The 22668-nt window shown below is 45.3% G+C and overlaps 1 protein-coding gene across 1 annotated transcript in view; it reads right to left on the bottom strand.

Moving 5' to 3' along the window:
• Positions 1-22668, bottom strand: part of LOC141164549 (uncharacterized) — a 160990-nt gene that overhangs the window by 107466 nt on the left and 30856 nt on the right. The window lies entirely within an intron of this gene.

The following is a 22668-nucleotide window of genomic DNA, read 5'->3' as shown; positions in this document are numbered from 1 at the left end:
AGTGCACGCAGAGGTGGAGGCCGTGGGCAAGATGAAACTGTGCCTGCTGAGGGAGCACAACAAACACCCACATCATGTCAAACTACTTTCCTGTCTCAATTTCTAGGGGGCCGCAGAACACCACTATTGAAGTCAGACCAGTGTAAACAGGTTCTTGGTTGGATAGCGGATAATGCTTCCAGTCAGTTTGCCACCACCACCATGTCTTCCACAAGGTCCAGTCTCAGTAGCCGTGAGTCTGGACCACAATATTATGATTACTTTAGTGCCATTTATTCTGTGGCTTTTAACATGTGAATAAGGGGCATACGTTGCAAAAACAATTACATTAATCACAGTCTACAAGGGATGGGTGAGGATACAGTAGGTGAGGGTAGAGCTGGTTGTGCAGCGGTATGGTGGAGCGAGGGTCACTGCAGGTTGTAGGCTTGTCGGAACAGGTGGGTTTTCTGCTCCCTTTTGAAGGTTTTAGCAGTAGGCGAGAGTCAAAAAGAATGGGGTACAGAGTTCCAGAGAAGGGGGAATGTACAGGAGAAATCTTGTATGCAATTGTGGGAAGAGGAGATAAGAGGGGAGTAGAGGAGATCTTGTGAGGATCGGAGGTTGCGTGCAGGTACGTATCGGGAGACTAGGTCACAGATGTATTGAGGAGACAGGTTGTGGATGGCTCTGGGTATTGGGAGCCAGGGAAGGGATTGATGGAGAGGAGAGGCCGGGGAATGGGGGGGGGGACAGGTGGATTAGTCAGGCAACAGAGTTTAGAATAGATTGGAGGGGCGCGAGAGTGTTTGAAGGGAGGCCACAGAGCAGGAGGTTGCAGTAGTCGAGGCAGGAGATGATGTGGACGTGCACTAGTGTTTTTGCAGATTTGTGGTTAAAGAATGTGCGGATTTGGGAGATTTTTTCTACTTGAAGTCGGCATATTCCCCACCCTAATCCTCCTTCCTCCCACCATTCCGAATGCCCTGAGACAACCGATCCCACACTTGGACACTCTGGAGAGCTGTTTTGTTCATCTTTCCATTTATAGATTCTGGCCTCTCGCTTGGTCTGCTTCAACCGGGGCAACAGGAGATCGCATGTAGCGATGCCCAAATATTTCAGCACCCATGGTCACATGAAGGTGACAGTGGGACGGTACAATTACTATCGCAAAGGTGGATGATGATGAGACACAATGGACAGACAGTCAGGAGGAGGACCAGGGTGCGAAGTGGAAGACGAGGTGTAAAGACCCGGGGTCTTCCGTAGGCGTAATACTATTCAGACAACACAGGGTGAGGGTAAAAGAGCGTGGCAATACTTTATTGAACCACATAACAGGACAATAAACAGAACAGTCCCAGCAAATACCCAAGATTGTACATTACACAGTCTCACCCTTCCGCTCCACCCATCAGGGATAAAACAGCTGCGAGTTTGGGACTTCCAGGGCCAACTACCTCAACCAGTGGCCCCCCGCTTCTGGCAGGCCCCCACAGAAAGGAGGCAGCGCCAGCTTAGGAAGTTAGCACTCCATCGAGGTACAATGCCAGGAGACGCGAGAGTCCCACACTGGCCTCTCCGAAAGTTTCCATGGAGCCAGATGACCGGCGAGTCTCAATCTGGCTTCTATGAATGTCTCCATGGGTTCCAGGCAACCGAATGGTGCCACCTGGCAACCCCAAACAACATATCCATGGGGTCTTTATCGTCCCAACCTGGTTTCCCCAAACGTATCCATGGGCTCTCTGATGGTCAATAGAGCAGATCTGTATCTTTCCATTGAGGGCCATATACCCTTAGACTAGAATCATGTAGAATCCAAATCTGTGTCTCTTTGGTTAAATCCATGCTTCCAAGCTGATGGTCTCAGAGAAGAAAAAGATCCCAGAACTTACGTGTGAAGAATCAATTATTTATTCACATCAGCAAAACGTTTCAGCTCCACCAGAGTTTTTGTCAATTGTGAACAATCACTTTCAATTATGACATATACATAGAGACACAAAGGAAATGACATCACAAATCATATTAATAAAGAAACTGCATTGCAATCACAAATGAATATACAAAAAATATATTACAAAAAAATATATAAAGCATGCAAAAAAACATATCTAAATATACATGTATATAAACATAAAAAAAATATATATATATAAACGTAAGAGAAAACCTTAATCTTAAGCTTATCTTAATCATTTTGCTGTCTAATTTCAGCAGAATTTTATAATTAGTTTAGTCATATTTATGTTTAGTCATATTGAACTACACAAATATTATTCATCTTCCTTTAATTATTATTTTTTTTACATTTATTTTTTATTTTTCATTTTTTAAATTTTTTGTTAATTTTTAATATTTTTATAATGCTCTGAATTATAATTAACTACAAACCCATGAGAGCTGAAATTAGTGTCATCCCACCGACAAAACATCTGCATTTTCACTCAGCATAATCAATGGAATGATTTAATCATTCTGAAAAACTTTGCTATACACTCAACAATGATCATAGAAATCACCCATCTTATATATAGTACTCGAAAGTCCAAAATCGATTATATAGAGACATTCCACAATCTGATGATGTACCAATCCAGATAAATACCTTCCTGTCCAGTGTGGTATAAAATCATAGAAACTGTGATGGTCTCAGAGAGTCTGTGTGTCCTCTTGCTTCTCCTTGATTCTCGGTTTTAAGTCTCACTGCTACAGAAGCACATGTCCCTTAAAATAGTTACAGTCGTCCTTCAAGTACACAGTCACAGGTAAGGGGTTAGAGAGGGCAGCCTCCTTTCTCATTGTTTGAGCATTTAATGAATTTGCTTAGTTTGTCCTCCTGTCTTGTGAGTCAATAAGCCACAGGTTCTTCAAAGGTTAAACAACATAATTAGCAAACATTCATTGTTTCAGGATCAAAAAGGAGACAACAATCAGGGTTATACAAATACTGGTCTGCTCTTATTAACCAGGCACATAAATACACATTCACAAGTCAACAAATACAATAGTGAATTTCTCTTGGATTAACAAATCTAAACGTCTGGTTTATTAAGATTATAGGCTGCATCGTAACACGAGGCGGTGGGCGATGAAGTCACTGACCCAACCTGGCAATGGGACATGCAGAGAGAGGACAGCAACACACAGGGGGAGGGAGGCGTAGCATCACAACAGGCAGGAACAAGCAGTGTGGTGGCCACAGACACAAGGCGGGCAACCGGTCCCCGGAACACCAACACGACGGAAGTTGCCAGTACAACTGTTAGGTCTTCCCGAGTCTGGTTCTTTTTTAAAGACTGTTTAGATAACCTCAAAAAGGCCATTTGCAACATCTGCCAGGCTAGCATCAGCAAAATCACCAAAACTACCAGCCTGACCACCACCAACATGTTCAGGCACATGACAGCAAAGCACCCAACTAGTTGGGCCGAACGCCAGGGTCCAGAAACAGTGTCTTAAAGTGACACCACTGCCTCTTCGCTGTTGTGCGTGCACGTCAATCCCCTGTCCATGGCGCATGCGAAGATGCCTCCCGTCCTCCCCGCGAAGGTGCAGAAACAGTCTATAAGGGATGGGTGAGGATACTGTAGGTGAGGGTAGAGCTGGTCGTGCAGCGGTATGATGGTGTGTACCATCCACATCCTTGTCCCAGCGCAGTGTTCAGCTGTCCCTACCCCAGTCCTTGGAATGCAAGGGCAAATATGCTGCCAGCCACTTACCCACCCACCCACAGGAAACAATACTAAACTGTCACATTTCTCGACTGCTTGCACTAGAAATTTAGCCTTTTAGGCTCATGAGGGCGGAAGCTTTCGGCAAACTGATGGCGGCAGCTGACCTTCGGTACCCACTCGCCACTATTTCTCCCAGTGTGGCGTCCCCACCTTACACAAGCACGTGTCCCAGAACATTTCCCGTACCCTCACCAACGCAGTTATTGGGAAGGACCGCCTAACCACAAACACGTGGCAAGTGATTGTGGAATGGACGGTACATCTCACTGACGCATCAATGGGTTAATATTGTGGAAGCCGGGACCCAGTCGGATCCTGGGATGGAACACGTCCTCCCGATGCAGAGGATTGCGGGTCCTGGGTCAATCAGGGTTGCCCCCACATTCTACAGCTCTTGCACCTCCTCCTCTTCAGCCTCCATCTCCATCACATGATTCATTTTCTTCAGGAGATAATCCAGATTATGTAATTAAACTTCATGGGTGCCAATAACAATAAGCAGGACTGTATGCGTAGGTGACAAACCGCACACCATTGCAGAGTTGTTGAAAGGTGAAACAGAGAAGGCAGATCTGCGGCTCTCACCGCTAAAGCTACAGCCAGGCATAGTCGTGTGTCACAATGGTCGGAACCTGGTGGCAGCTCTGAAGCATGTACCATGCCTGGCCCATGTGCTCAACTTAGTGGTTCAGCGGTTTCTCAAAACCTACCTGGATCTGCCAGAGCGGCTTGTGAAAGTACGCCACGTGTATGCCCATTTCAGAAAGTCAGCTACAGCTTCCGCCACCCTGGCAGGGCTTCAGCAGCGTTTGCAGCTTCCAGCTCACCGACTGGTGTGCGATGTGACGACGCGTTGGAAATCAAAGTTGCAGATGTTTGGAATGATTTTGAGCAGCAGAGGGCAGTTATTGAGTACCAGCTTCAACACGCCGTCGGCATTCAGGTCAGCTTCCGCACATAACAGCTGATGAGTGGGCATGGATGTCTGACATTTATGCCATCCTCCAAAACTTTGAGGACTCCACCATGATGGTGAGTGGCGATGACGCCATAATTAGCGTCACAATCCCGCTTCTGTTTCTATTGAAACGCTCGCTTCTCACAATTAAAGAGAAGATATTGCAGGCGGAGCAAGGAACTATACAGTGTGATGCTACTCAGGACAGCCCCATCTCATCTCAGCGCGGATTGGAGATGTTTTTAAGGTGCAGGTGTTAAATATTAATTATGGATATTCATTTTAATCTTAATTTTGAATTCTGTACGATTGCATCAGCCATCGTGCTAGGGTTTCTAGATGACATGCGCTATATGTGTAGTTTTAGTTCAGTACCATATGCAGAAGAACGGGTGCTATGGGGGGGCCTATATAATCCCATGTTAGAGACAGAGGGTGGGCCATTTCACAGGACACTGGTCGAGAATCTATGTGTGAAGAAAACAGCTGCTGATGTATGCCCAAGGAGACACGTCCTTTACCTGGACACATGGTGTCATCCTGACACACGTGCTGGACGCAGACAGACGCAATCTACCATCCAGGATCCCAGGGAAAGATGGGTGAATCTCAACTATTAAGCTAATTATGAACAAATGGACAATCACTCTGTAACTATATAACTATTTTATGTAACTTCTGCAATCATTCTTTTTAATGGACAATTCAAGAATAAATAGATACTTTTTTATAAGAATATCGTGATATCGATACTTTGATCGATCGCATTTGATAAGAAGTCCTCGATAGAAAAATATACGGGAATAAGTAATTTTTTACAGCAGGAGACATGAGGGAGTGATTTTCCAGGTTAAATAAAGGAAAGTTGTGTGTCAAATATGACTCCAAGACAGCAGGCGTGCAGAGTTATGGTGACACCACCTAAAGGAAATTGCAAAGTCAGGTATAGGTAGGTTAGTAAAAATCAGATATAGGTAGGTTAGTAAGTTAGGTAAAGGTAGATTAGTATCAGTCAGATATACAGTACAGACCAAAAGTTTGGACACACCTTCTCATTTAAAGATGTTTCTGTATTTTCATGACTATGAAAATTTTACATTCACACTGAAGGCATCAAAACTATGAATTAACACATATGGAATTATATAGTTAACAAAAAAGTGTGAAACAACTGAAAATGTGTCTTATATTCTAGGTTCTTCACAGTAGCCACCTTTTGCTTTGATGACTGCTTTACACACTCTTGGCATTCTCTTGATGAGCTTCAAGAGGTAGTCACTGGAAATGGTCTTCCAACAATCTTAAAGGAGTTCCCAGAGATGCTTAGCACTTATTGGACCTTTTGCCTTCACTCTGCAGTCCAGCTCACCCCAAACCATCTCGATTGGGTTCAGGTCTGGTGACTGTGGAGGCCAGGTCATCTGGCGTAGCACCCCGTCACTCTACTTCTTGGTCAAATAGCCCTTACACAGCCTGGAGGTGTGTTTGGGGTCATTGTCCTGTTGAAAAATAAATGATGCTCCAACTAAACGCAAACCGGATGGAATAGCATGCCGCTGCAAGATGCTGTGGTAGCCATGCTGGTTCAGTATGCCTTCAATTTTGAATAAATCCCCAACAGTGTCACCAGCAAAGCACCCTCACACCATCACACCTCCTCCTCCATGCTTCATGGTGGGAACCAGACATGTAGAGTCCATCCGTTCCCCTTTTCTGCGTCTCACAAAGACACGGTGGTTGGAACCAAAGATCTCAAATTTGGACTCATGAGACCAAAGCACAGATTTCCACTGGTCTAATGTCCATTCCTTGTGTTCTTTAGCCCAAACAAGTCTCTTCTGCTTGTTGCCTGTCCTTATCAGTGGTTTCCTAGCAGCTATTTTACCATGAAGGCTTGCTGCACAGTCTCCTCTTAACAGTTGCCGAAGAGATGTGTCTGCTGCTAGAACTCTGTGTGGCATTGACATGGTCTCTAATCTGAGCTGCTGTTAACCTGCGATTTCTGAGGCTGGTGACTCGGATAAACTTATCCTCAGAAGCAGAGGTGACTCTTGGTCTTCCTTTCCTGGGGCGGTCCTCATGTGAGCCAGTTTCTTTGCAGCGCTTGATTGTTTTTGCAACTGCACTTGGGGACACTTTCAAAGTTTTCCCAATTTTTCGGACTGACTGACTTTCATTTCTTAAGGTAATGATGGCCATTCGTTTTTCTTTACTTATCTGCTTTTTTCTTGCCATAATACAAATTCTAACACTCTATTCAGTAGGACTCCACCAGACTTCTGCACAACACAACTGATGGTCCCAACCCCATTTATAAGGCAAGAAATACCACTTATTAAACCTGACAGGGCACACCTGTGAAGTGAAAACCATTTCCAGTGACTACCACTTGAAGCTCATCAAGAGAATGCCAAGAGTGTGCAAAGCAGTCATCAAAGCAAAAGGTGGCTACTTTGAAGAACCTAGAATATAAGACATATTTTCAGTTGTTTCACACTTTTTTGTTAAGTATATAATTCTACATGTGTTAATTCATAGTTTTGATGCCATCAGTGTGAATGTACAATTTTCATAGTCATGAAAATACAGAAAAATCTTTAAATGAGTAGGTGTGTCCAAACTTTTGGTCTGTACTGTGGGTAGGACAGTAAAAGTCAGGTATAGGTAGGTTAGTAGAGGGAGGAAACTGAAGGAGTTCATTTTTGGAGATCTTCAGTTCATGAGCTTGTTGAAGAGTAATAAAAAAGAAAAAAATCCCATCTTACAACACTGGCAGCCGAGGTCAGTTCATTGGACAACCAAGGAGTACAGGCGAGGGAGACACAAACCACATGCGGCAGAGGCAGGACAAAGCTGTCAAAAGGTCTGGGACAGTATTCTCAGACCCTCCAAGCGCCCAGTCCCTGATATACAGGGTAAAATGACAAGGAGGGAAGAGTTTTGGAAGATGCTAAAGGACTATCTTGGTGACCGTAACAGCATCCTCCATGATTCCTCTCTGTGACTTACAACTGTTGGGTATCCAAGCTGGACACGTGGCATGAACTCTCTCTCTACGCCTTGGAGGTTTTGGCCTGCCCTGCCACTAGCGTTTTGTCAGAGATGGTTTTTAGTGCTGATAGGGGCATTATAACTGACAGGCGCAACCGCCTGTCAACTGACAATGCTGACAGGCTAACTCATCAAATGAACAAGAGCTGGATTGGGTCAGACTTCTCAACACCACCGGATGATATAATCGGAACATGAGCTCACATCCAGTGGGTTCATTTAGGGGGATCTATTCCTCTTCACACCCAGACATGGGTATACGCTTCAGGAATTTTTCTATTACATGTCGCCCTCCTCCTCCTCATCTTCCACCACCATATCACCTTCACCAGGGTGACCATCGTGCCATGACCACATCATTTTTTTAAGGGTGTTTCTGATTAGAGACGAGTATTTCTAAATTTTCGTTTCGGATTATGATCGCCGCTTTGCAATATTCGCCGATGTATTTGACGAATATTCGCTGAACATTGCCAAATGCCATTGGATTCAATGCGGGGCAAAACCAAACGCATACACAACACCTTAAAACGGGCCCAAAACCTCCCAAAACACATCAAATTAGGGGCAGACACCATGAAAGTGCCATCAATTGCCCCAGAGTACAAGTAGTATAATTATTATTATTTATTATTATAGCGCCATTTATTCCATGGCGCTTTACATGTGAAAAGAGTTCACCTACTGGTACAAGAAGAGAGGACCCTGCCCGCGAAGGCGCAGAAACAGTCTATAAGGGATGGGTGAGAATACTGTAGGTGAGGGTAGAGCTGGTCGTGCAGCGGTATGATGGTGTGTACCATCCACATCCTTGTCCCAGCACAGTGTTCAGCTATCCCTACCCCAGTCCATGGAATGCAAGGGCAAATATGCTGCCAGCCACTTACCCACCCACCCACAGGTCACAAAACTAAACTGTCACATTTCTCGACTGCTTGCACTAGATATTTTGCCTTTTAGGCTCGTGGAGGCGGAAGTTTTCCGCAACCTCATGGCGTCTGGCCCTAGGTCGCCAGCCGCCACTATTTATCCTGGTGTTGTCCCTGCCTTATACAAGCACCAGAACAGTTATGGGAAAGACCGCCTAACCACAGACAAGTGGGCAAATACTTGTGACCAGGGACGGTACATCTCACTGACGCATCACTGGATTAATATTGTGGAAGCCGGGACCCAGTCGGACCCTGAGACGGAACACATCTTCCCGACGCATAGGATTGCGGGCTTCAACACAATGTTCACAATGTAGACAGCAGTAGTCGGTCTCCTAGTCAACAATCAAATTATTCATGATGCTCCTTAGCTTGTAGCTGGTACTTTTCTGTGAGAATCAGCTTGGCTACAACCAGCCTGGAATATTTCCAGTGAATTATGGCACGACGCCATTGTGTTAGCAGTGCACCCAGTACCAGAAGCCATCCACAATTTCCTTCTCAGGAATTTTATTTGGTAGACTGAGTGGCTGCCCAAACATTAGTTTCTCACAAAGGAGCTGAAGATACTGCAAGTTTCTCCAGCATGTTAGATATCAGAGGAAGAACAGAGAGGGCTGCACAGTGGCTCAGTGGTTAGCACTGCAGCCTTGCAGCACTAGGGTCCTGGGTTCGAATCCCACCCACCAAGGACAACATCTGCAAGGAGTGTGTATGCTCTCCCCGTGATTACGTGGGTTTCCCCATCAGTAAAAAAATCAGCCATAGAGTGTCCGGGAACCTTCACACAGAGTTTTCTTACCAGGGCTGCTTCTTGGCAGGGTTGGAAGGGCCCACCAGATGATTCTCTGGTGGGCCCTGGCTTCTCCTTCAGGAGAGTTCATAGCGCAAACCTTGTAGCTGTTATGGAGCTCCTGAGCGGGGGGGGAGAAAGGTGGGCCCTCAGAGAATCAAATACTCTGGTGGGCCCAATATTCTTCAGTCTGACACTGCTTCTCGCTGAGAGTTGTATTTCAGCACAGCCATATTCTTTAGCTCGGTGAAAGGACTGGCATAGAGGGAAATCGTATCTATTCCGGCTGTCATTTCTCCAAAAAAGTCCACTAATGCAGCTTGTTGCATCAGCAAAGGCAGCCCGTCCAACATCAGCTCAGTGAGAGATCACACTTCTCGGTGGTGTTTCGACACACAAAGAACTTTCTTTACACCTTGAATCACATGACTACAGAGTTGGGCAATGGCCTGATCTGCAATGCGTTTTGAGAAAAAACGTGCATAAGCAAGTCCAATCCACAGTAAAAAAGCAGCTATAGAGTGTCTGGGAACCTTCACACCGATTTTTCTTAGCCAGGGCCGCTTCTCGGTGAGAGTTGTATTTCACCACAGCCATATTCTTTAGGTCAGATGAAAGGAGTGGCATACAGGAAAACTGCATCTACTCTGGTTGACATTTCTCCCCCACCAGGTTCCGGAAAATATCACACACGACCATGCCTGGTTTTATGTTCAGCGGTGAGAGCCACAGATCAGGCTGCTGTGTTACAGCTTTCAACAACTTTGCAGCGGTGGGCGGTTTGTCACCTAAGCATTAAGCATATATCTTCAGCACAGCCTGTTGCTGCTAGGCCAAGGCAGCGCTGCAGTGCGTTCAGCTTATGACTGATGTGGTCATTTCGGAGCTGGACACTGAAGAGGAGGAGGAGGAGGTGCAGGAGCTGTACAATGTGATTACACTGAGGTTACATTGGTGAGTCTGGTTTTTATACTAAAGATCTTGCTGTGTGTTTATTTTTTATTTTCTGTTTTTCACGTCTCTTCAAATGCATATTGGAGTGCGTCCTAATTTTTGCCAGCCCTTCTAATTGCTGCATATATAGAATAACAGTATAGGAGACCCATTCTTTAATAATGGGAAAGACAATTCAAATAGATTCTATATTCTAGAATATTACGTGTCTTATCTGAAATTCGTTTACGGGTGAGGTATCGCAGTATGGATAGCGTACTACACAGATCCAGCCAAGTATTATTGCCTTACACTGCATGCTGCTGGTGCTGTCGAAAAAAAAAAAAAATCTATTCTATTCCCTATCGATAATGCTGTTAGATGCATTTACAATAGGGACAGGAGCTAGGTGGTATCATCAGCTTCATTCTGGTTGCATAAATCCTTTCCACAGTCCATTTTTTTTATTATTACTTATTTGACCTTATATACAAGTCATTACCCTGGAAAGAATGTTTCTTAACATTTTTTCCAGGAAAATCCATTTTAGCTTGGTTTTTGTATGTTTTATTGTCAGTCCGTAAAACTGGCTTAATACTCTGACAACATTGTTCACAGATATGCTATTTGGCAGCGACCAACTGTGAATAGGTTTTAACACACAATTGCCATACTATAAATGGAGTGTAATATCTGACACATTCCCAAAAATTTCTGCATTATTACAGCAGAAATATGGGATCACGTCTGATGGCCAAGGTCTCTGTCAGTCGCCTAATAGTATGGTATTTGTCAGCGACCAAGTGTCAATAGTTTGGAACAACATACACCTGGCAGATTTTAAATGCAGTGTAATATCTGGCACCATCCCAAAAATGTCTGTATTATTACGGCAGTAATATGGGATCATGTCTGATGGCCACGGTTTCAGGCAGTCACCTAATTTGTCAGAGACCAACTGTGAATAGGTTTGAACACACAACTGCCATACTTTAAAAAGAGTGTAATATTTGGGACGCTCCACAAAATGTCTGTAGTATTACAGCAGTAATATGGAATCACGTCTGACCATAGAAAAAGTTTCTCTTCTTCCATAATACAGTAATGCGAATATAATCAAAAATATCTGGCTGTATTCTGCTAACAAGCAAATGGAGCAGTAAAATGGTGTACTCTGCATTGCTTTTTAAGCAAATAATGAGGAATAAGAGCAAAAAAAAAATTAGCCTGGATATACAGTATAAGGCTATATGAATATCTGTAACAGCAGCAGCAGACAGAACGTGCAATGGACCCTATTGTGATGTATACAGTGCCACAAACCCTGCCTAACTCCTGCTATCAGGACTAATATATGCAGCTGGATTAGTCCTCAGAAGGACTGTTAGTTCAGATGGATATATATCTTTCTATGGAATACCTATACCTAACTATTACATCGCCAATAATCTCCCTAGCTCAGCAGAATCTCTCCCTAGTCTGCCTGTTTCCGGGTTAGACTGTGACGAGCATAGGGCCACCAGGTCTTATATAAACCTGATGACGCTATGCGGCCAACTAATCACTGTAATGCCACAACCAACATGGCTACGGCATTACAGTGTGTGACAAGCAATCCCTGCATGTTCATTGGCTCACTAAAGAGTGCCAAACATGCAGGGCGGGGACCCAAGCACGCTCGCTCATTACTACAAACTACGTAAAATTAGTAAACGCTCAAACAATGAGACGTGAGCCCTGCCCTCCTTGACCTGTGGATGTGTGCTTGACAGGACAATTGTGAACTATTTAAGGGACATATGCCTCTGTAGCAGAGTGACTTTACAGAGGTAGATCATAGAGACACTTCAGTACAGTAGTTTAGTAGCATGGCTCCATCCAGAGAGATACAGATTTGGATTCTACAGGATTCCAGGCTAAGGGTACATGGCCCTGACTGGAAGTATACAGATCTGCTCCATTGACCATTAGAGAACTCATGGATACATTTAAGGAAACCAGGTTGGGACAATGAGGTCACCTGGTCCCATGGATATGTTGGTTGGGGTTGCCAGGTGGGACCCTCCAGTCGCCTGGAACCCATGGAGAAGTTCGAAGAAGCCAGATTGGGACCAGCCAGTCATTTGGCCCCATGGAAACTCTCAGAGAAGCCAGGGTGGGACCCTCGGGTCTCCTGGCTTGTACCTCGATGTACCTCGTCAGCTTCCTAAGCTAGCCAATACCTTCTCTCTGTGGGTGCCCGCCAAAAGCCGAAGGCCACTGATTGAGGTACTTGGCCATGGAAGTTCAAAAGTCGCAGCTGTTCTATTCCCCATGTACCCTTAGCCAGCGGAAGGGTGAGACTGTAATTTTGCACCATCTTGGGTATTTGCTGGGACTGTTCTGTGTGTTTATAGTGTAGCGTCGGCGTCTCTAGCACCTGCCGGGCAGACACACACATTCCCTCACCGCCGCGGTCCTGGTCCGGCGTCCTCTGGCTCCCCTGCTGCATCTACCCGGGGTGCGCGTACCACACGCAGTTCTCCGGACACTATACTTAAAGGGGCCGCGCGCGCCGTCCTAAAGAGTCCTCGGCCAATGGCCGGAGGACTGCTCCTATATAGGGCACCTCCTCCAAAATGGAGGTGCCAGTGCAAGGTTGTTGTTTGTGTGCTAACACTCTCCTCAGCCCTCAGGTTCCAGTGCCCGCCAGCCTGTCTATCAGCCGTGCCCGCCTGCCTGTCTATCAGCCATGCCCGCCTGCCTGTCTATCAGCCATGCCCGCCTGCCTGTCTATCAGCCGTGCCCACCAGCCTGTCTATCAGCCGTGCCCGCCTGCATGTCTATCTTCCATGCCCACCTGCCTTTCTACCAGCCGTGCTTATCTGCTGTGTCTGTTGGCTTTGGTCAATAGTCTCGTGGGAGTTGCCTGCTCTCACACAAGGTCGGTCCCCAGAGTGGCACCTGGTTCACCTTCCCGGTTCCTCCTTGGTTCACGGAGTCGACTAAGCCGCCGTGTGGCCAGGGTCGGTCTGGGTAGGCATTTAGTTACGCCCCTCTGGTCCCTCCTTGTATCACAGCACAGAGGTTCCACCACCCGGATCCATACCAGTTTGCACAGGCCATGGAATCCGGTGGCTCCCAGGCTCCTTCGCTCTAAGACCTGTACCAAGAGGTCTCTCGCCAGAGATCCCAACAGGATACTTTCCTGTCCTATCTGCAGACAGTCAACTCCCGCTTGGACGCGCTGTCCACCCCGACTGTGGCCGCCTCTAACCAAGTGGCACCCGCACCGGCGGCACCTCAACCCAGTGGTGCTGTGGCATCCGGCTTAGGACCCCGGCTTTCTGCTCCTCCACGTTACGGTGGTGACCCTGCCCTATGTCGGGGCTTCATTAATCAGTGCAAGCTGCACTTTGAGCTCCTGGAACACCAGTTCGCCTCCAACTGGGCCAAGGTGGCATTCATCATGTCTCATCTCACCGGAGATGCGTTGGAGTGGCTTAACCCTCTGTGGGAGAGAGGGGGTTGCTTATCCACCATCCAGACTATCCTTTGTTGCAACCTTTCAGCAATTTTTCTCTGCCGTCAACATCCAGGGAGATTAGCTACTGTGCCACAGGTTGTAAACTTCTTGATTATGTTGCGCATCATGGACAAAGGAACATCAAGATCTATGGCGATGGACTTGTAACTTTGAGATTGTTGATATTGTTCAATAATTTTGGTTCTCAAGTCCTTAGACTGTTCTCTTCCCTCTTTCTGTTCTCCATGCTTAGTGTGGCGCACACAGACACGCAATGCAAAGATTGAATCAACCCCCCCCCCCTTTTTATCTGGATTCAGGTGTGATTTACATATTGCCCACACGGGGGAGTTTGAATGAGCATCACATGCTTTAAAGAAAGTTGTTTACCTATAATTTTGGAAAGGTGCGAACAATATTATCTGGCCGATTTTTTGAGTTGTGTGTGAAATTATGTCCGATTTGCCTTTTTTTCTCAGTTTTTTTTGCGTTTTTCCAATACACACATAAAGGAAATAAACATATGTATAACAAAACATCTGTAATTGCAATAATTTTCTGGGAGAAATACGTCATTTTCTGGAACAATTTCAAGAAGAATACCAACACTTTCGGCCATGATTGTAAATATATTTGGCTGCGAAATCCTAGTAACAGATTCCCTTTAATGTACCATTCCACGTGGAAGAAGGGGCAAAATATGCTAAATGGTTAAAAAATGTTATAAACAGAAGAAACTAATAACCAAGAACAAGATCACAATCTGAAATTGGTGCTATAAAAGATCATTAGAAATAGTGATGAGCGAGCGTGCTCGCCACCTCTCGATACTTCATCGACAATCGAGGTGATCAGGTACGCTCGTTACTCGAATCCGATTTGTATGTGATGCATCAGCACTAAATATTCTAAGTTGGAGAAGTAAAGTGACAAAAAATATAAAAATATAAGCATAAATTAAATTTATGGGATCAAATAACTAAAAATTGGCATGTATTCACCCCTTTTTGTTATGAAGCTCCTAAAAACTTCTGGTGCAAGCAATTACCTTCATAAGTCACATGCTTAGGGTAAGCACACTCTTTCTGAAAGGCCACAGAGTCTGCAACACCATTAAGCAAGAGGCACCACGAAACAAACAACATCATGAAGACCAAGGAGATATTAAAATAAGTCAGGAACAAAGTTGTTGAGAAGTACAAGTCAGGGTTGGGTTATAAAAAAATATCTCAGTCTCTGATAATCCCCTGGAGAACCATCAAATCCATTAACATTAAATGGAAAGAACATGGTACCACAACAAACATGCCAAGTGAGGGCAGCACCCCAAAACTCTCTGCCTGGGCAAGGAGGGCAATAATCAGAGAGGCAGCATAGAGACCAAAGGTAATCCTGAAGAAGCAGCAGAGTTCCCAAGAAGAAACTGAAGTTTCTGTCCATACGACCACAATAAGCCGTACACTCCATAGACGTGGCCTTTATGGAAGTGTGGGCAGAAAAAAAGACTTTACTTACAAAAATTGTAAGGCTCCTTTTGAGTTTGCCAAAAGACATGTGGGAAATTCCCCAAATGTAGGGAGGAAGGTGCTGTGGTCAGATGAGACCAAAATTGGCCACCAAGGTAAACGATATATCTGGAGCCAAACCAACATGGCTCATTACCCGAAAAAGACCATCCCCACAGGGACACTTGGTGGAAGCAGCATCATGCTGTGGGGATGTTTTTCGGTAGCAGGGCCAGGGAAAATGGTCCAAGTCGAGTGAAAGATGGATGGTGCAAAATACAAGGAAAACCTGTTTCATTCTGTCAGTGATTTGAGACTGGGACGGAGGTTCACTTTTCAACAAGACAATGATCCAAAGCATAACTCTAAAGCAACACTTGAGTGGTTTAAGGGGAAATGTGTAAATGTTTGGGAGTGGCCTAGTCAAAGACCAGACTTTAATTCAATTGAGAATTTGTGGTCAGACTTGAAGATTGCTGTCCACCAGATGAAACCATTTAATTTGAAGAAGCTGGAGCAACTTTTCCAGCGAGGAATGAGCAAACATACCAGTGGTAAGATGTGGAAAGCTCAAAGAAACTTATCCAAAGCGACTTGCAGCTGTACTTGCAACAAAAAGGAGGCTCCACAGAGTACTGACTTTAGGGGGGTGAATGGTTATGCACACTGAAGTTTTCAGTTATTTTGTCCTATTTGTTGCTTGCTTCACAATAAAAAGAAAATCAAATATTCACAGTTGTAGGCATGTTCTTTATATAACTGATGCAAACCGTCAAAAAAAACAGTGAAATTCCAGATTGTGAGATTGCAAAACACAAAAAAAGTGAAAGGGGTGAGTACTTTCGCAAGTCACTGTATAGGCAGCGTTTATTGCCTTACAGTCTTTCTATAGGTATACTGCTGCTGCAACCTAAAAATAAGTCCTTTTCAGGACTACATATTTTTTTCCCTATTAATACCAGAAAGTTTGCATGCATATATTATATACCTCATTTAAAATGTGCAAGGCGTGCGGTAAGGGACGGGTAAGTGAACGTGATATATTGGTGTCTGACGTCGTGGCTGCCTATAAGACTGCTAGTCTGGGGAATGTTGGAAGTGATACTTAGACCAGATATGATTGGAGGATGATACACTCTGACAAGCCGAGCATGTAGGAGATTGGCTCTCTAACATGGACATGTGATTGGGTTTTTGACTGTCCTATGATGTTTGAACCAAGCCTTTAAAAGGTCAGTACCAGGGAAATAAGCATTTACTATAGCCCCAGCCCCCTCAGGAAGCCCTTGTGGCAAAACTTGTTGGGGTGGCTATGTGGTTATCAGTTTTAGCAAGCACTATAAGCATCAGTGTATTGAAATAGCGGCGATTCAATTCAATTTAATATAGGTGATGGACTGCAGTCGTGATAGATAAAGGAATTATATGAATCTATGCTATTAATGTAGATCGGGTATGATCAATATCAGATAGTGAAAACACTGAAGCTTAGGTGTGTTTTTAATGCACTAGTACCATTCTTATTTTAGAAATTACTGAATAAAAGTCAAGTTTTAACGCATCCCTAAAATTGGGTTTAGTTGCCTGCGAGGGTAATATGGTGTTTATTGAATTAGTCCCTATAGGGGTGTGAACACCCTTTGTTAGTTCATGCTGCTGAAAGTGCACGCAGAGTACGAGGCCATGGGCCAGGTGAAACTGTGCCTGCTGCGGGAGCACAACAAACGCATTCATCCACGGGACCTAGTATCCTATCCCACTTTGCAGGGGGGTGCAGGACACCACTCTTGAAGCCAGAACAGTGCAAACAGGTTGGCTGGCAGATAATGCTTCCAGTATGTTTCCCAGCAGCCCCCTGTATTCCACATGGTCCAGTATCACAAGTCCACATTATCCTCACAATTCTCCTCCTTTCTTCCACCATGGCAAGTCCCAGGTGACAATTGATCCCACATTCGGACATTCGGGGTAGCTCTTTACATTCTCATGTATTGATTCTGGACTCTCGCTCTGCATATTTCAAGAGGGACATGAAGAGATTGTGTGTAGTGATGCCCAAATATTTGAGCAGCCATAGTCCGAAGAAGACAACGGTGGGGAATGGCAATCATGTTGATGATCCGCAGTTGGCAACAATTGATGTTTTTCAGTCAACAAGTCAGGAGGACCAGAGTGCGGAAGTGGAAGACAAGGAGGCGGACGATGAATTCACTAACCCAACCTGGGAAGGTGCCATGCAGAGCGAGGGCAGAAGTGCAAAAGGGAAAAATTAGCAGCACGGCAACAGGCAGGAAGAGGCAGTGTGGTGGTCAGCAGGAGAAGGCAAGCAACTGTTCCCCAGAGCACCCACACGCAGCAAGTTCCCAGGCCAAGGGTTAGGTGTTCCCCAGTCTGGCACTTTTTTAAAGAAAGTGCGGATGACAAAAAATCAGTCATTTCCAACCTGTGCCATACCAAGATCAGCAGGGGCCAGACCATTACCAGCATGCTAAGGCACATGTCATCAAGGCACCCGACTAGGTGCGCCGAATGCCTGGTTCCACAATCAATGTCTGTGAGTGACGCCACTGCCTCTTCCCCTGTGCTACGTGCTTGCCTGTCCAGGACGCTAGTGCAGATGCCTCCCTCCCTGCACCTGTCATTGCACATTTGCAAGCACCATCAGCAACCACGACCAATTCTGTGTCACAGCACAGCGTTCAGATGTCCCTACCCCAGACCTTGAAATGCTAACGGAAATACCCAGCCACTCATTCACAGGTCCATACACTAAAGGGGCACATTTTCAGACTGCTTGCCCTGGAAATGTTGCGGTTTAGGCTTGTGGACAGAGGCTTTCCAAAATCTCATGATCAACACAGTTATTGGGAAGGTCCACTTAACAACCGACATATGGACAAGTGCTTCTGGCCACAGACGCAGAATTTCCCTGACAAAACACTGGGTAAACCTTGTGGAGGCCAGGAACAAGTTGCATTCTGGGACGGCACACATGCTACCTACGCCGAAGTTTACGGGCCCTATTTCCATCAGAGTTCTTTCTGCCTCCTTCACTAGTTCCTGCACCCCCTCCTCCATCTCCGAATTGTCATCTCAGAGAATGTCGTTCATATCGGTCGCAAGCTAGCACTGCAACACTGCCTCGGTGAAGCGGCAACAGGCTCCACTGAAACTAAATTTTTTTTAGGTGACAAACAGCACACCGCCGCAGTTGTTGAAAGGTTTGCCTGGCCCAAGTGCTTTGTGGTTCAGCAGTTTCTAAAAAGCTACCTAGATTTGCCTGAGCTTCTTGTGAAGGTACACCACGTGTGTACCCATTTCCACAAGTCAGCTACAGCTGCTGTTGGTCTGGCAGTGCTGCAGAAGCTCTTGCAAGTGCCAGCTCACCGACTGGTGTACGATGTGACCACGCGCTGGAATTTCACATTAACATGTTGGCAAGGCTTTGTGAGCAGCAGAGGGCAATAGTTGAATACCAGCTACAACATGTCCGGCGGTATTCCGGTCAGCCTCCGCACATAACAATCGACAAGTGGGCATGGATGTCTGACATCTGTGAGGTTCTACAAAACTTTGAGGAATCAACCAAGATGGTGAGCGGCGATGAAGCCATAATCAGCGTAACCGTCCCGCTTCTGTGTCTACTCAAACACTCGCAATTTAAGAGGAAGCTTTGCATGTGGAGATGGAGGAAGAAAGTACACAGGGTGATACTACCCAGCCCACGCTCATCTCATCTTCTCAGCGCAGATTGGGTGATAATGAGGAGGAAGCTGTGGAGCAGGATGAACAGGAGATGATTGCCTACGCTACCCAGAGTACTACCCACACCGGCTTCATCTCATCTGTTCAGCGTGGAGGGGCTCAAGAGGAGATGGAAAGTCATCGTCCTGATGGAGACAGGGAAGTCTTGCCTTTTGGGAGTCTGGCACACATGGCTGACTTTATGTCTGCCATTGCCGTGACCATTGTGTTATACCGATTTTAGCCAACACGGATTACTGTTTTTTCACCCTTCTCGACCCACACTACAAGGAGAACTTTCCATCTCTCCTTCCTGTGGCGGAGAGGACTAGTAAAATGGTACAGTACCAGATGACCCTAGTCGAACAATTAGTACAAAAATTCCCATCTGAAATGTTGGCGGCAGTTGTAATCGTTCCTTGGGCAACCAAGGAGGAGAGACGAGGGAGACACACACCAGATCCAACAGAGGCAGGGGAACTCTACCAAAGGTCTGGGACAGTTTCATTAGACCCTATCAGTGCCCAGGCCCTGATGTGTGGGGTAGTCTGCTAAGGATGGAGATGTTTTGGAAGATCGTGAAGGAGTACCTAGCTGACCATACCAGCATGCTCTGTGATTCCCCTGTGCCGTACAATTTTAGTGCCGCCGGAGGCACAATAACTCAAAGGCGAATCCGCCTATCAACTGATAATGCTGACAGGCTGACTCTTATCAAAATTATCAAAGCCTGGATTGGCCAGACTTCTCAACCCCACAGGAGGACAGCAGCAGAACTTAAAGCCAAATCAAATGTTACTTTTTTTTCTTGTGTATTCCCATGCACTGTTCCAACCCAAAAAACGGTACACGGTTCATGGTTCCTTCTATTTCTTGTCTTCTTTCTCCTCCACCATATCAACAAGGTCATCATGCAGCCCTCACTTATCATTTTTAGAGGTTAAACAGGCAGCCCTCACTCAAAAGATTTTAGAGGGTCTTCAGGTGGCCCTCGCTGACAATTTTTAGAGTGTTATCATGCAACCCTCGTTCTTATTTTTTTCAGCTTGTGTATGATGCCCTCCTTCATAACTTTTACAGGATGTGTATGAGGCCTACTGCTACAATTCTCATATATATATATATATATATATATATATATATATATATATGTGTATATATATATACAGTACAGAAAAAAAGTTTGGACACACCTTCTCATATTTTTCTGTATTTTCATGACTATGAAAATTGTACATTCACTCTGAAGGCATCAAAACTATGAATTAACACATGTGGAATTATATACTTAACAAAAAAAGTGTGAAACAAGTGAAAATATGTCTTATATTCTAGGTTCTTCAAAGTAGCCACATTTTGCTTTGATGACTGCTTTGCACACTCTTGGCATTGTCTTGATGAGCTTCAAGAGGTAGTCACCGTAAATGGTCTTCCAACAATCTTGAAGGAGTTCCCAGAGATGCTTAGCACTTGTTGGCCCTTTTGCCTTCACTATGCGGTCCAGCTCACCCCAAACCATCTCGATTGGGTTCAGGTCATCTGGCGTAGCACCCCATCACTCTCCTTATTGGTCAAATAGCCCCCCTTACAGAGCCTGGAGGTGTGTTTGGGGTCATTGTCCTGTTGAAAAATAAATGATGGTCCAACTAAACGCAAACCGGATGGAATAGCATGCCGCTGCAAGATGCTGTGGTAGCCATGCTGGTTCAGTATGCCTTCAATTTTGAATAAATCCCCAACAGTGTCACCAGCAAAGCACCCCCACACCATCACACCTCCTCCTCCATGCTTCATGGTGGGAACCAGGCATGTAGAGTCCATCTGTTCACCTTTTCTGCGTCGCACAAAGACACGGTGGTTGGAACCAAAGATCTCAAATTTGGACTCATCAGACCAAAGCACAGATTTCCACTGGTTTAATGTCCATTCCTTGTGTTCTTTAGCCCAAACAAGTCTCTTCTGCTTGTTGCCTGTCCTTAGCAGTGGTTTCCTAGCAGCTATTTTACCATGAAGGCCTGCTGCACAAAGTCTCCTCTTAACAGTTGTTGTAGAGATGTGTCTGCTGCTAGAACTCTGTGTGGCATTGACCTGGTCTCTAATCTGAGCTGCTGTTAACCTGCGATTTCTGAGGCTGGTGACTCGGATAAACTTATCCTCAGAAGCAGAGGTGACTCTTGGTCTTCCTTTCCTGGGGTGGTCCTCTTGTGAGCCAGTTTCTTTGTAGCGCTTGATGGTTTTTGCAACTGCACTTGGGGACACTTTCTAAGTTTTCCCAATTTTTCGGACTGACTGACCTTCATTTCTTAAAGTAATGATGGCCACTCGTTTTTCCTTACTTAGCTGCTTTTTTTTGCCATAATACAAATTCTAACAGTGTATTTAGTAGGACTATCAGCTGTGTATCCACCAGACTTCTGCACAACACAACTGATGGTCCCAACCCCATTTTTAAGGCAAGAAATCCCACTTATTAAACCTGACAGGGCACACCTGTGAAGTGAAAACCATTTCCGGTGACTACCACTTGAAGCTCATCAAGAGAATGCCAAGAGTGTGCAAAGCAGTCATCAAAGCAAAAGGTTGCTACTTTGAAGAACCTAGAATATAAGACATATTTTCACTTGTTTCACACTTTTTTGTTAAGTATATAATTCCACATGTGTTAATTCATAGTTTTGATGCCTTCAGTGTGAATGTACAATTTTCATAGTCATGAAAATACAGAAAAATCTTTAAATGAGGTGTGTCCAAACTTTTGGTCTGTACTGTATATACTGTAAACTGCTCAAAAAAATAAAGGGAACACTTAAACAACAGAATATAACTCCAAGTAAATCAAACTTCTGTGAAATCAAACTGTCCACTTAGGAAGCAACACTGACAATCAATTTCACATGCTGTTGTGCAAATGGAATAGACAATAGATGGAAATTATTGGCAATTATCAAGACCCACTCAATAAAGGAGTGGTTCTGCAGGTGGGGACCACAGACCACATCTCAGTACCAATGCTTTCTGGCTGTTTTGGCCACTTTTGAATGTTTGTTGTGCTTTCACACTCGTGGTAGCATGAGACGGACTCTACAACCCACAGAAGTTGCTCAGGTAGTGCAGCTCATCCAGGATGGCACATCAATGCGAGCTGTGGCAAGAAGGTTTGCTGTGTCTGTCAGCATAGTGTCCAGAGGCTGGAGGCGCTAACCAGGAGACAGGCCAGTACACCAGGAGATGTGGAAGGGGCCGTAGGAGGGCAACAACCCAGCAGCAGGACCGCTACCTCCGCCTTTGTGCAAGGAGGAATAGGAGGAACACTGCCAGAGCCCTGCAAAATGACCTCCAGCAGGCCACAAATGTGCATGTGTCTGCACAAACGGTTAGAAACCGACTCCATGAGGGTGGTATGAGGGCCCGACGTCCACAGATGGGGGTTGTGCTCACAGCCCAACACCGTGCAGGATGCTTGACATTTGCCACAGAACACCAGGATTGGCAAAGTCGCCACTGTGCTCTTCACAGATGAAAGCA

This window comes from Phyllobates terribilis, unplaced genomic scaffold (genome assembly GCF_046119375.1).
Source record: "Phyllobates terribilis strain yellow unplaced genomic scaffold, ASM4611937v1 Scaffold_1__5_contigs__length_1240528914, whole genome shotgun sequence".
Taxonomy (NCBI): domain Eukaryota; kingdom Metazoa; phylum Chordata; class Amphibia; order Anura; family Dendrobatidae; genus Phyllobates; species Phyllobates terribilis.
This window is presented reverse-complemented; position numbering and strand designations above follow the sequence as displayed.